This window comes from Arachis ipaensis, chromosome B2 (assembly GCF_059453495.1).
Source record: "Arachis ipaensis isolate K30076 ecotype BB chromosome B2, ASM5945349v1, whole genome shotgun sequence".
In the NCBI taxonomy this organism is placed as follows: domain Eukaryota; kingdom Viridiplantae; phylum Streptophyta; class Magnoliopsida; order Fabales; family Fabaceae; genus Arachis; species Arachis ipaensis.
This window is the reverse complement of record NC_142437.1, coordinates 40,407,561-40,419,543: the sequence shown is the minus strand read 5'-3', so window position 1 is coordinate 40,419,543 and position 11,983 is coordinate 40,407,561. Positions and strand designations below refer to the sequence as shown.

The 11,983-nt window shown below is 36.8% G+C and overlaps 1 non-coding gene and 1 pseudogene across 1 annotated transcript; both read right to left on the bottom strand.

Annotated features, from left to right (window-relative positions):
- Positions 1 to 6,464: 6,464 nt before the first annotated feature.
- Positions 6,465 to 7,192, bottom strand: LOC148573706 (uncharacterized; annotated as a pseudogene).
- Positions 7,193 to 11,549: 4,357 nt separating this feature from the next.
- On the bottom strand, positions 11,550 to 11,656 carry LOC148573705 (small nucleolar RNA R71). The gene has a single exon (XR_015906101.1). It is a non-coding gene; the product is annotated as a small nucleolar RNA R71 (small nucleolar RNA).
- Positions 11,657 to 11,983: the final 327 nt, after the last annotated feature.

Genomic DNA, 11,983 nt, shown 5'->3' with positions numbered 1-11,983 from the left:
CCGGTTGCGAATAAAACCATGTCTTTGCTTGCCCTTTAAGAGATAAAGGGAAGGCAAAAACCATAATAGCCACCTCATCGGCTCCATGCCTTCAAGCCGTAGAACAAGCAACTTGAAAATCTCTAAGATGTCGAATGGGGTCTTGACCCGGCAACCCATGATACTTAGGAAGTAGATGTATCAAGCTACTCTTCAACTCAAAGTTTGGATCAAGGTTGGGATACCTTGCTTGCAAAGGTTGAAGTATGATATCCGAAGCCCCTTGCTCATGCAAAGTGATCCGTCATGGCTCCGCCATGTATGGTTCACCTGTAGGATGCAAAGATGTATTAGTAGTGCCAACAGAAGAATAGGAAGTAGCGGTCTCTAAGTCACTCTCGGTACCGTCTAGTGATTCGGTATGTTTCTCAAGAGAGGCTGAAGTACTAGCCGTATAGTCCAACTGTCGTCTAGCTTGCCGAGTGTGTAACAAAATTCTTTCAATCTCAGGGTCAAACTCGGCTAAGCTAGAATTCGGTTGAGACCGAGTCATCAAACTTGGGAGTCATAGCACACATACAAAAGAAATCTAAACTATAGCTAAGTATTGAAAGCAAGTAAACTATCTACAATATTCACATATTCACATAACCAATATTAAGGCATATGTTGCAACCATTCTCCGGCAACGGCGCCAAAAATTTGATGGGGGAAATACTGTCGGTAAGGAATTTTACAAGATTTTCGCGTTGCAAGTATAGACCTCAACCGACAAATAATCCATGAATCAAATTTTGAAGGAATTGGTTGTCACAAGTTCAACCCCAATAAAAGTAACCGAAGTATTCAAACCTCGGGTCGTCTCACAAGGAATGGGCAAACATATGCTTCAACATTAGTTAGAAGTCCAGGGTTGCAAGTCATGAGCAAGAAACTGAAAAGTCCTAACAAGCAAGTAATCTTGAAGTGCAAGAAACTAATTCAAATGACTAAAGCAAGATGTGAGCAATTCCAAACTAATAAGATAACATCCAATATAGTTCTACTCTAAGACTAAACAAATAACTATAACTAAGACAAAGCAATTAGGATTTTTGGGTTTTTAAATATGAATAATAAAAGAAACTCTTGGCTAGACATGGGAATTGTGATCACTATCCTTGTCTAATAACCATATCTTGACAATTATGAGGAACCAAACTCATTAAGTTTACTTCTATACTTGAAGTATATTAAATGGTTTAGTCAACATCAACCCATAAGGTCCAACCTAGCTACTAATTGACTTAGTAGTAGGCTAGTGTCAATGGTTATCAAATTGACCACTAAGGGTTCCCAAATCATCAAATCCATTAGACCCAATGACTCAAGGTTACCCAATTCCCTTAGCCTAGGCCAAGAGTAAAGAGAACTACTCCATAATCAAAGGACACATTTCATCAAACACATGGTAAGCATTACTAAAAGACATATTCAAAATGCAACTAAATTGAAATTGACAAGTACCCACTAAGAATTATCAATATACAATCGCTCAAACAACACAATTAACCATGGAAATCATCAATGTAGCATTAACAATTTAAAATCCACAAGATTCATGAAATGGGTAGAAAATGACAATTGACAAGAAAACATAAATCTAACACAAGATCTAAGCAAAATTATACTAAGGAATTCAAATTAAGCAATCAAAACTAGTATTTAACAAGATCCAATTCAGAATTCAACAAGGGCAGATCAAATCAAACTAGATCTAGAGAGGAACAAGGGTTTCTCTCTCTAGAAGAACAAAACCAAAAACTAGCTAAAAATTGTGTCTAAGTGTGAATGAATGATCCCCCCTTTCCCCTTAGCATCCTTGGGTCTTTTCCATGCAGAACCAGCTTGAATTTGGCCCTGTTGAGCTTCAGAAATCGCCAGGCACGATTTCCTTTAATGAGGTCACGTGCACCTTATCGCGCGTACAAGCCATGCACGCGTGCGCGCCGATTGATTTTGCGATCCACACGCGCGCGCCATGTACGCGTGCGCGTCGGTGGGGATTTCTCAAATCTGTGCGGATGCGTCGATCTTTGCGCGCCGATTCCAGCTGTCCACACTCGCGCGTGCGCGCGAGGTGTGCGTGTGCGCCATGCTGAAATTCCCAAAATCCAAATCTTCATGTTCCTTCCTCTTGTGCATTCTTTCTTTCTCTCTTCTAGGCCATTCTTGCCCTATAAATTCTGAAATCACTCAACAAACATGTCATGGCATCGAATGGTAATAAAAGAGGATCAAAATATAGCAATTCTAAGGCAAAAGAAGCATGTTTTCCATCATGAAGCGATACTAGGAAGAGAACACAAAACCATGCAATTCTTGTTAATAAGTGTGTAAAATATTGACAAAACCCCCAAATTCTAAATAATATAAACCACAAAATTGGGGTTTATCAGGGCTCCTCCCTCCTTTGATCTCCAAATCCTTGATGCATAATTTCATTGTAAATTTCACTTCCTACAACATAGTTTGAACCAAACTCATAGCCAAAGTGATGAGAATTTATGGTGATAAGAGAAAATAAAAAAAATACTAATAAGAACTACTAAAACTAACTCCTAAAGAAATTAAAAAAAATCAAACAAAGAAACATATTCACATATATACAATAGCCAATAACATAGCACCATTGCAATTTTCCGGCAACGGCACCATTTTGATGCTCGGTTTTTCTTGTACGGTTTAGAATTTCACAAATGAAATCTCGTTGCAAGTATACTTCTAAACCAACAAAGAATTCTCACATGCAAAAATATTGGTTGTCACAAATACAAACCCCAATAAGAATTAACCGAAGTATTTAAACCTCGGGTCGTCTCACAAGGAATTGCAATGAAGTGGTCAATTATTGGCCATGAAGGAACAAGGGGTTTGGTTTGTAAAAGGGCAAGAAAATAAATGACAAGAAAAGTAAATCAAAAATTAATAAGAGCAAGGTAAAGAACTCTTAGCTAGACATAGGTAATTGAGATCACCATCCTTGTCTACAAACCATATATTGATAATTTTGAGGAACCAAACTCATTAAGTCTACTTCTAAAAGCCTTAAGTACGTAATATCTACTCCTAGGCTTGAAGTACGTCAAATGGCTTGATCAACATCAATCCATAAGTCCTAACCTAGCTACTAATTAACTTAGCAGTAGGCTAGAGTCAATGGTTATCAAATTGACCAGTAAGGGTTCTCAAATCACCAATTCATTGAGACCCAATGACTCAAGGTCACTCAATTCCCTTAGCCTAGGCCAAGAGTAAAGAAAACTACTCAAGAACTAGAGAAAACATTTCATCAAACACGTAGAGTGCAATAAAAGTAAACATCACAAAATACAAGAATTAACAAGATCCATAAGCATCATGAGCAAGAAATCAACAATAGCAATGAAGATAAACGTAAAAGAAGACATGGAAACATAAAATTACATTAGAAGAAATCAAGATCCAACAATAGTTCATCAACATAAAAGAGAGCATGAAAAGGGAAATTAACACTACAAACTAAGAGAATTAAGATGTAGAAACAAGAAATTGTAAAGGAAACAAGATGAAATCAAGTAATCAAATCTATATCTAAGAGAAATTAACGTAATTCTAACCTAATTCTAGAGAGAAGAGGGAGCTTCTCTCTCTAGAAAACTAACTAAAGGCTCATCATGACTAACTAAGTGCTCCCCCCTTTGCTCAATCTTCAATTCTGCATGAAATACCCTCAGAAACGAGTTGAATTTGGGCTTAGAAAGCTCAGAAATCGCCCTCAGTGATTTCACTTTAAGTGAGTGGCGCGTCGCTGGCCAAAACTCCTACTCACGCGTACAGTGGGTGACGCGTGCGCATGGACTGCGAATCTTTAATGCACGCGTGCGCGTGGATGACGCGTGCGCGTGGATGACGCGTGCGCTTGCCCTCAATTCTCCAAATGCTCATTTCTTCATGGGTTCTCCACTTTGCATGCTTTTCTATTCACTTCTTCCATCCAATATACTTGCCTTATGAACCTGAAATCACTCAACAAACACATCAAGGCATCGAATGGAATTAAAGTGAATTAAAATCACCAATTTAAGGGCCTAAAAAGCATGCTTTTACACTTAAGCACAAATTAAGGGAAAATTACAAAACCATTATATTTCATTGAATAAATGTGAGAAAATGTGATAAAATCTCCCAAAATAAGCACAAGATAAACCACAAAATTGGGGTTTATCAGCTACCAACGCATACGCGTGACTCACGCGTACCCGTCACCTCTCTGAATAACCCTTCACGCATACGCGTAACCCACGCGTACGTGTCGCTCCCATTTAATGATTATTACTTGAATTTGAGTGATCTTCTGCTTGAAATTTTGTTGAATCTCGTTGATTTTGATACTTTAAAGTTTGGCCATTATAGATCTGACAAGAACTGAACTATTTTTAATGGATTTGAGGGCTGTTGTTAAGCTTGAATATTGAGAAAATTGATGAGATTTGATGGTTGAAAGATTAAAATTAAAAGTTGTGAAAAATTGGTAACCGAAAAAACTCAAAAACGAATTAAAACACAAGTAATATTTTGAAAGAAAAGGGCTAAGGATTTTGTTTTTGGTATAAGAGGAAGATTAGTATTTAAACTTTATTTTTGAAGGGTAATATTTTATTTGTATATAAAGATCAAGGTACAATTTGTAATTATATAAGTTTTCGGATATTTTGGATAATAAATAAAATATGGGGTAAAAATGGGTATTTTATAAGAATTCGGTGTTACTTTTATAAATACTGAGATAAGTGAGGTTTCAAATATAATTTTGTAAAATTTTGAGTTAAAAATAAAATATTTACAAGTTTGAGGTTTAAAACATAGATAACAAGAATTTAAGAATAAAAGCTTTATGAAACTAAGTTTTAAGAACAGATATAAATATTATTTATTTACCATTTAAAATATCTTATTTATATTATTTTTATTATTATTTTATTAAGAATATTATCTAGCAAAGATATTATTAATATTATTTTAAGTCAGAGAAGAGCAAATAGAGTGATCTTAAAAGTTTTAGAAAATGCAGACTTAATTAAAGTACTTTATAATTCTGTTCCATAAAACACTTAGGGAAAGGTAAGGGAATAATGCAAAGATAATTTATATCATGGAATGATAGGAAAGAAAAGAAGAGAGAAAGAAAAGAAGTAAGAAAATAAAAGAGAAAGTTGAGAAAGAAAAGAAAAAAATGAACAAAAAGCGAAGGATGTATTAAGTAAAAAGGATCTCTGCCACAGAAGAGTAGAGAGTAGTGTCTGAAAAGATTTTAATAAACGTCTGCTACAGTAGAGTAGATAGAAAAGAAGGTATTAATTATAGGGATCTCTACCACAATAGAGTAGAGAGCAAAGATTAAAAAGAAATTGAGTACTGTTTAGGCCTTAGTGCCAAGTGTCTAGTGGGACGGTGATGCGTAACGCTCACTTGATACTACAGGAACAACTCAATGGAGACGGCGATGCATAACGTTCATGGAGGGGACGTTGTCTGAGATAGGGACAGCGATACGAAACGCTTATCTTAGGACCAGTGTTGGGAATCGGGTAATAAATCGACACATGAGCTCATGGCCTCTATAGGACTAGACATGCATCATACTTGTTTGCGCATATCTCTATGTTGTGAAACTTTGTGAACGTGTCTATGTGTTTTTTAGTTAATTGACTTCTGAGTGAATTACTTGTCATGCTTTGTTGAAATTTGTCCAGGTTCTGTGGTGTGTTGCTGTTGACTAAGGAATAAAATAAAATGAACTTAACTTCTAAACCGACCCTACTAAGAACTCCCCAGTTCTTACCCCCTATTTTCACCCCTTTTAGCTATAGGTGCGAAGGTTTAGTGCGGAGCTACAGGAGCATGGAAGATTATTTTCACGAGTTGAGTTGTTAGAATTTATTTTTCCCTCGTCGTTATTGTTTTGGTTTTTAGAGGGGTAGGACTTGTAATTGAGGTTCTCTGAATAAGTCTATGTATATAAAGTTATGTGAATATATATATATATATATATATATATATATATATGTGTGTGTGTGTGTGTGTGCACTTTTGTGATTAAGTGATTTAAAATAAAGTCTCCTCCTGTTTTCTTAATTAAAGTTTTAGTTCGTATTCGCGAAGGCTCGATATTAAATAAGGATAGTATAAGATAAAAAGGTTTAGAGATAAGTGACGCCTAGACTTTTTGAAGGATCATGAGGTTCTAAAAGTTAGGGTATTTCATTAGGCCTATTGATTTGTTGTACCATGTTAACTCTATCTATCTCTCCATAGCATGAATATACTTGAGTTGGGTGGGACTACAAACTCTTTTTCTTGGTACTTATTTTCAATGTCCTTACTAGAGAATATTAACAAGAATATTAATCTAATAAATAAAAAGCTTAATCTAATAAATAAAAGAGTTGGGTTGGTATTTTTCACTATTTGCTATTGAAATTAGGGATAAAAGTATTACCGTTGTTACTGTCACTACTATCACTAACACTTAGAATATGATCATCATAATCATAATCATATTCATAATTTTCATAATTTTTATTAGATGATATCCCATATTTTTCAAAGAAAGTCATAGCCGGGATAAGAGACTAGATCTTGTGTTCTTCTTTATCATTAAATTTCTTCATTGGCATCTTCTTCCTAGTCGGCTTCTTGCTTTGACGCTCATCTTCATTGGTTTTCATCTTATCTTGGTCATCTTTTTCATTGGATTTCTTTATTGGCTTCTTGTCTTGATCATCTTCTTCATTGATCATCTTGTCTTTGTTGTTTGTCATCTTATTCTTTGTTGGCATCTTACTTTGACCCTCTTCTTCAATAATCTTTTTCGTTGGCATCTTGCTTTGACTTTCATCTTCAACTCCAGTCTAATTTTTCATTGATATCTTGCTTTTTTTTGTCTCATTATTGCTACCATCCCCACATGCAGCTAATAGATGTTCTCTTTTGATTTGAAATTATTTTAGTAATGCATAAGTATTTGTGAATTGAATTTTTCTTGAACTCTTTACTGGACTCTTGTTTTTCAAGGGACTTCTTTGTGAGTCCATTTGGGATAGGGTCATTATCTTTCTTCTTTTGGAATTTTGATGCGGATTTTATAAACCACAAAACATCGACAAGTGCACTGTGTCGTATCAAGTAACATATCAGGTGAGTGAGGGTCGATCCCACAAGGATTAATGGATCAAGCAAACAATGGCCAACTAACTATTCTAGTCAGACAAACAAGAATAAGTGTTCCAATAATAAATAGTATGAAAACAGATAAAATTTAACAAAAGTAGACAAAAATTGGTTGAGAAAGTAAGGTGACAAAGATAGTTAAGATGTCAGATATATTCACTCCTTAGAAAAATAATCCTTGTGTTTATTTAGATGAGCTGATGAGGTATGCTAAGATTAATCACGACGAATTATAAATAATCAAATTCCAATTCCTTGGTAATTTAATTTCTCTTTAACTTAATTAACAGCTAATTCCTTAGTCAATTACTTAAGAAAAAGAGGTGAAGCACAATTATGATTCAATTTCAAATAATATTAAAAAATAGTCCTTAGGTTGAATTATATGTGACGTATTCAAGCTAGTCCCAACAATTGAAACTCAAAAGTGTCACACACTCTTTGAACCTATTTCTAGTTTAATCAAAAAGTAGTGTGAAAGAGTTTTCAAACTAATTCAAATATTAATTTTTCCAAAACAACATTTAGAATCCAAGACGGAGTTAGAATGTTTTCCAACAATTCTGAATCTTTAGGGATGAAGAACGAAAACTCAATCATGAATTAAAAGCAAAGTATAAACCTCATATAAAATAAAACACTTAGATTAATAATCCATAAAAAGATGAACAGAACTCCTAACCTTAACCAAGGAGGTTAGTGACTCATGCTTCAAAAACAAGGTATGAAAAATGGCAAAGAGTCTAATGGTCCTCTCAAAGTGGTTTTAGGATCTTTATATACTAAAAAAATAAACCTAATTAGTAAATTCAAATTTAAATTTAAAAACAAAACAAATCAAATCTAATCTTCCACATTAATTCTTCAACTTTGTATCTTTTCTTCAAGGCTTTAGTGGTCCCAATTGCATTTTGAATGGGCTTGGAGTGGCAAAAAGGATTAATTATGAAAACTGGACCAAGTGACACGCTTTTCCTGTGAATGCCACACTTTGCATGCAGGGAACACGCTTTCCTGGAGCAAGTCTTCCTTGGCATGCAACAACACCCTTGGGCGTGTGGAACACCCAGCTTACTTGATTGGCGTGTGACATGCTGATGCCAGGACACTTTGGCCAGTTTCACTGACCTTTTCTTTACTGTTTTAGGGTAGTTTCATGCATTTTCTTAGGAAATAAGCAAGTTTTGGGTAAAAATTCACTTACATCTTGATTCAAGCAAGCATGGTGCACTTTACATGATTTCATGAGAATTTTGCATGAATTAAATGACAAATTGGATGATGTATGACTCATGATGTGGATTAGAACTTTGATGCACTTTATTTCTTGATTTCAGGACAAAGGAAGCAAGAAGGAACCACGTTAGCAGCCACGTTAGTCTCACTAACGTGCCACTAACGTGGAATGGGAGCTAGCTTGCAACGTTAATAAGAAAAGTAATCGCCAATAACGTCCTGGAAACCATCATAGCCCACGTTAAGAGTCACGTTAACTAAGTTAACGTGAACTCTAACGTGGAAGAAGAAAGTGGAGCCAACGTTAGTGACACTCACCTTTGTCACTAACGTTGGACCAAGCTCATATTGGCCACGTTAAGAGCCACGTTAACTTAGTTAACGTGGACTCTAACGCTGGGAAGCAAAAGAATGGCCAACGTTAGTGACACTCACCTTTGTCACTAACGTTGGACTAAGCCACTTTGAGCCACGTTAACTCCCACGTTAACTTAGTTAACGTGGAAGCTAACGTGGAGAAAGCAAATAATCGCCAACGTTAGTGACACTCACCTTTGTCACCAATGTTGGAATGAGCCACAATGAGCCACTATGAGCCATGTTAACTCCCACGTTAACTTAGTTAACGTGGAAGCTAACGTGGAGGAAAGGATGATGAGCCAACGTTAGTGACACTCACCTTTGTCACTAACGTTGGAGATGGCTATCATCACCACGTTAGAAGCCACGTTAACTTAGTTAACGTGGATTCTAACGTGGGAAGTAGGGGCATCTTGGAATGTTAATGACAAAGGTAAGTGTCACTAACGTTCTTGAAGGATTGGCAAGCCTATGTTAAGAGCCACGCTAACTAAGTTAACGTGGACTCTAACGTAGGGGAAAGGGAGGACTCTCAATATTATTGGAAAAGGTGAGTGCCAATAACGTGTGCGAAGGACCAAGAGGCAACGTTAGTGGTCACGTTGGTGCCACTAACGTTGAAGTTAACGTGGATCATCCCTGGGTTAGGAACGTTAGTGAAAAAGGTGATTGTCACTAACGTTCTCGAACCCATACTCTCACTTAACGTTAATGCCACTAACGTCCTGAGCTAAATACCCTGCCTACTTCACACTTTCTCTATGCAAGTAAAGCTAAAACCACTGAAGAGGATAACTACTTCAAACTCAAGATCCAAAGGCCCATATCCAAGACTAGAAGAACCAACTAGAAGATCAGAAGAGTAGTATATATAGGGGTAGCTTTGAATTAGAGAGGAGAGCTTTTTGGGGGAGTTGGAAATTGGAGAACTACTCTTTGTATTTTACTTTCTCTGCACTTCTAGTTTATTTTTTAGAATGTATCTTCCAACTTTGTTTTCCATTTCCAGAGCTATGAACAACTAAACCCCCTTCATTGGGTTAGGGAGCTCTGTTGTAATTTGATGGATCAATATTAGTTTTCATTATTCTTCTTCTATCTTTTCTCTTGATTTTACTAGAAAGCTTTCAATCTTCATCCAGTTGAGTAGTTATCTTGGAAAAGAAGCTATTCATACTTGGATCTCTTCTGAACCTTGGAAGAGGAATGAAGAGATCATGCTAGAAATGCTTTCTCATGTTGGACCAAATTGGGGTTGGAAGGATATGGTGACTATAATTCTACCAACACTTGATTTGGGAATGCATGTGGTATAATCAGTGACCATACTTCATCTCTTCTCATGAGCAATTGACCAAGGAATTGGCTATTGATCAAGATTTGAGAGATTGAATTACAAGGAATTGTAATTCGATCACTTAAGATTGCCAAGGAGATCAATGAACGTATTGATTGAGGAAGAGATGAAAATGAACTTGATCCGGAGAATGCAACATCTCCTAAACCCAATGAATTCCCCATTCTGATCTTACCCATTCTTTTTAATTTCTGCAATTTACTTTTATGAGCATCTTCCCCATTCCCATTTAAGATTCTGCAATTTACTTTCCGTCATTTATTTCCAGTTCTTTACTTTCAGCATTTACATTTTCTGCTATTTACCTTCCTGCCATTTAATTTCCTGCAACTCTCAAACCAAAAATTCTGCTTCGCTCAACTAGAACATTCCTCTAATTAAAGTTGCTTGACCAATCAATCCCTGTGGGATTCGACCTCACTCTATTGTGAGTTTTTACTTGACGACAATTCGGTATACTTGCCGAAGGAAATTGTTGAGGGACAAATTTCCGTGCATCAAGTTTATGGCGCCGTTGCCGGGGATTGATTTTATTTCAACAATGATTAAATTGGAGGATAACTAGATTGAGCATTTTTCTTTTGTTTGATTTAAGTTCATTTGAGTAATTTACTTTCTGTTAAGTTATTTTCTTCCCCTTCCCCTACCCATTTTCTTAGTTGTTTACAATTCAGTCCACTAACCCACTAACTGTTTGATATATTGCATCACTCACACTAACAATATTTCTGTAGAAATTACTTTCTGCATCTATTTCCTTGCTTGTGCCTTGTTGGTTGTATGACAGGGAGAAGAAGCGGGGCTTCAACTTCTTTTGATTCTGAACCTGAGAGGACCTTCCTTAGATTAAGGAGGGAAGCAAGAGGAAAGAGAGTAGTTGGTGCTGAGGAAGAGGAGGAGTACTTTAAACCAGATATGGATGAGAATATGGAGAACCATCATGAAGAAGAGGCTCACAACCATGGTCGAGAAGGTCCAGCACATCAGGCTGGGCAAGAGAGAAGGGTTCTGGGTTCGTACATCAATCTAAACCCAGGAAATTGCGGGAGTAGCATCCGAAGGCCAACCATACATGCCAACAACTTTGAACTAAAGCCACAGCTCATCACCCTTGTTCAGAATAATTGTTCATTCGGAGGAGGTGTCCAGGAAGACCCCAATCAACATCTAACCACCTTCCTGAGGATATGTGATACTGTGAAGTCTAATGGTGTTCATCCTGACACCTATAGATTACTTCTGTTCCCTTTCTCACTCAAGGACAAGGAATCTAAATGGCTGGAATCTTTCCCAAAGAAGAGTTTAGCAACCTGGGAAGATGTGGTACAAATTCTTGGCAAGATTCTATCCTCCTCAACGGATCAACAGGCTGAGAGCTGAGGTGCAAACCTTTAGGCAGCAAGATGGTGAGACTCTATATGAAGCATGGGAGAGGTTTAAGGACCTGATAAGAAGGTGTCCACCAGATATGTTCAATGAATGGGTGCAGCTGCACATTTTCTATGAAGGCCTTTCCTATGAATCAAAAAAGGCAGTAGACCACTCATCCGGGGGATCTCTGAACAAGAAGAATACCATTGAGGAAGCCATAGATGTCATTGAGACTGTAGCTGAGAATGACTACTTCTATGCTTCTGAAAGAGGCAACACTAGAGGAGCGATGGAGCTAAACAATGCGGATGCACTGCTGGCCTAAAACAAGCTTATTACTAAGCAGCTGGCTGACCTCACCAAGAAGATGGAGAGGAACCAAGTAGCAGCAATCACCACCTCATCAACAACACAAGAAGGAGAGGATGA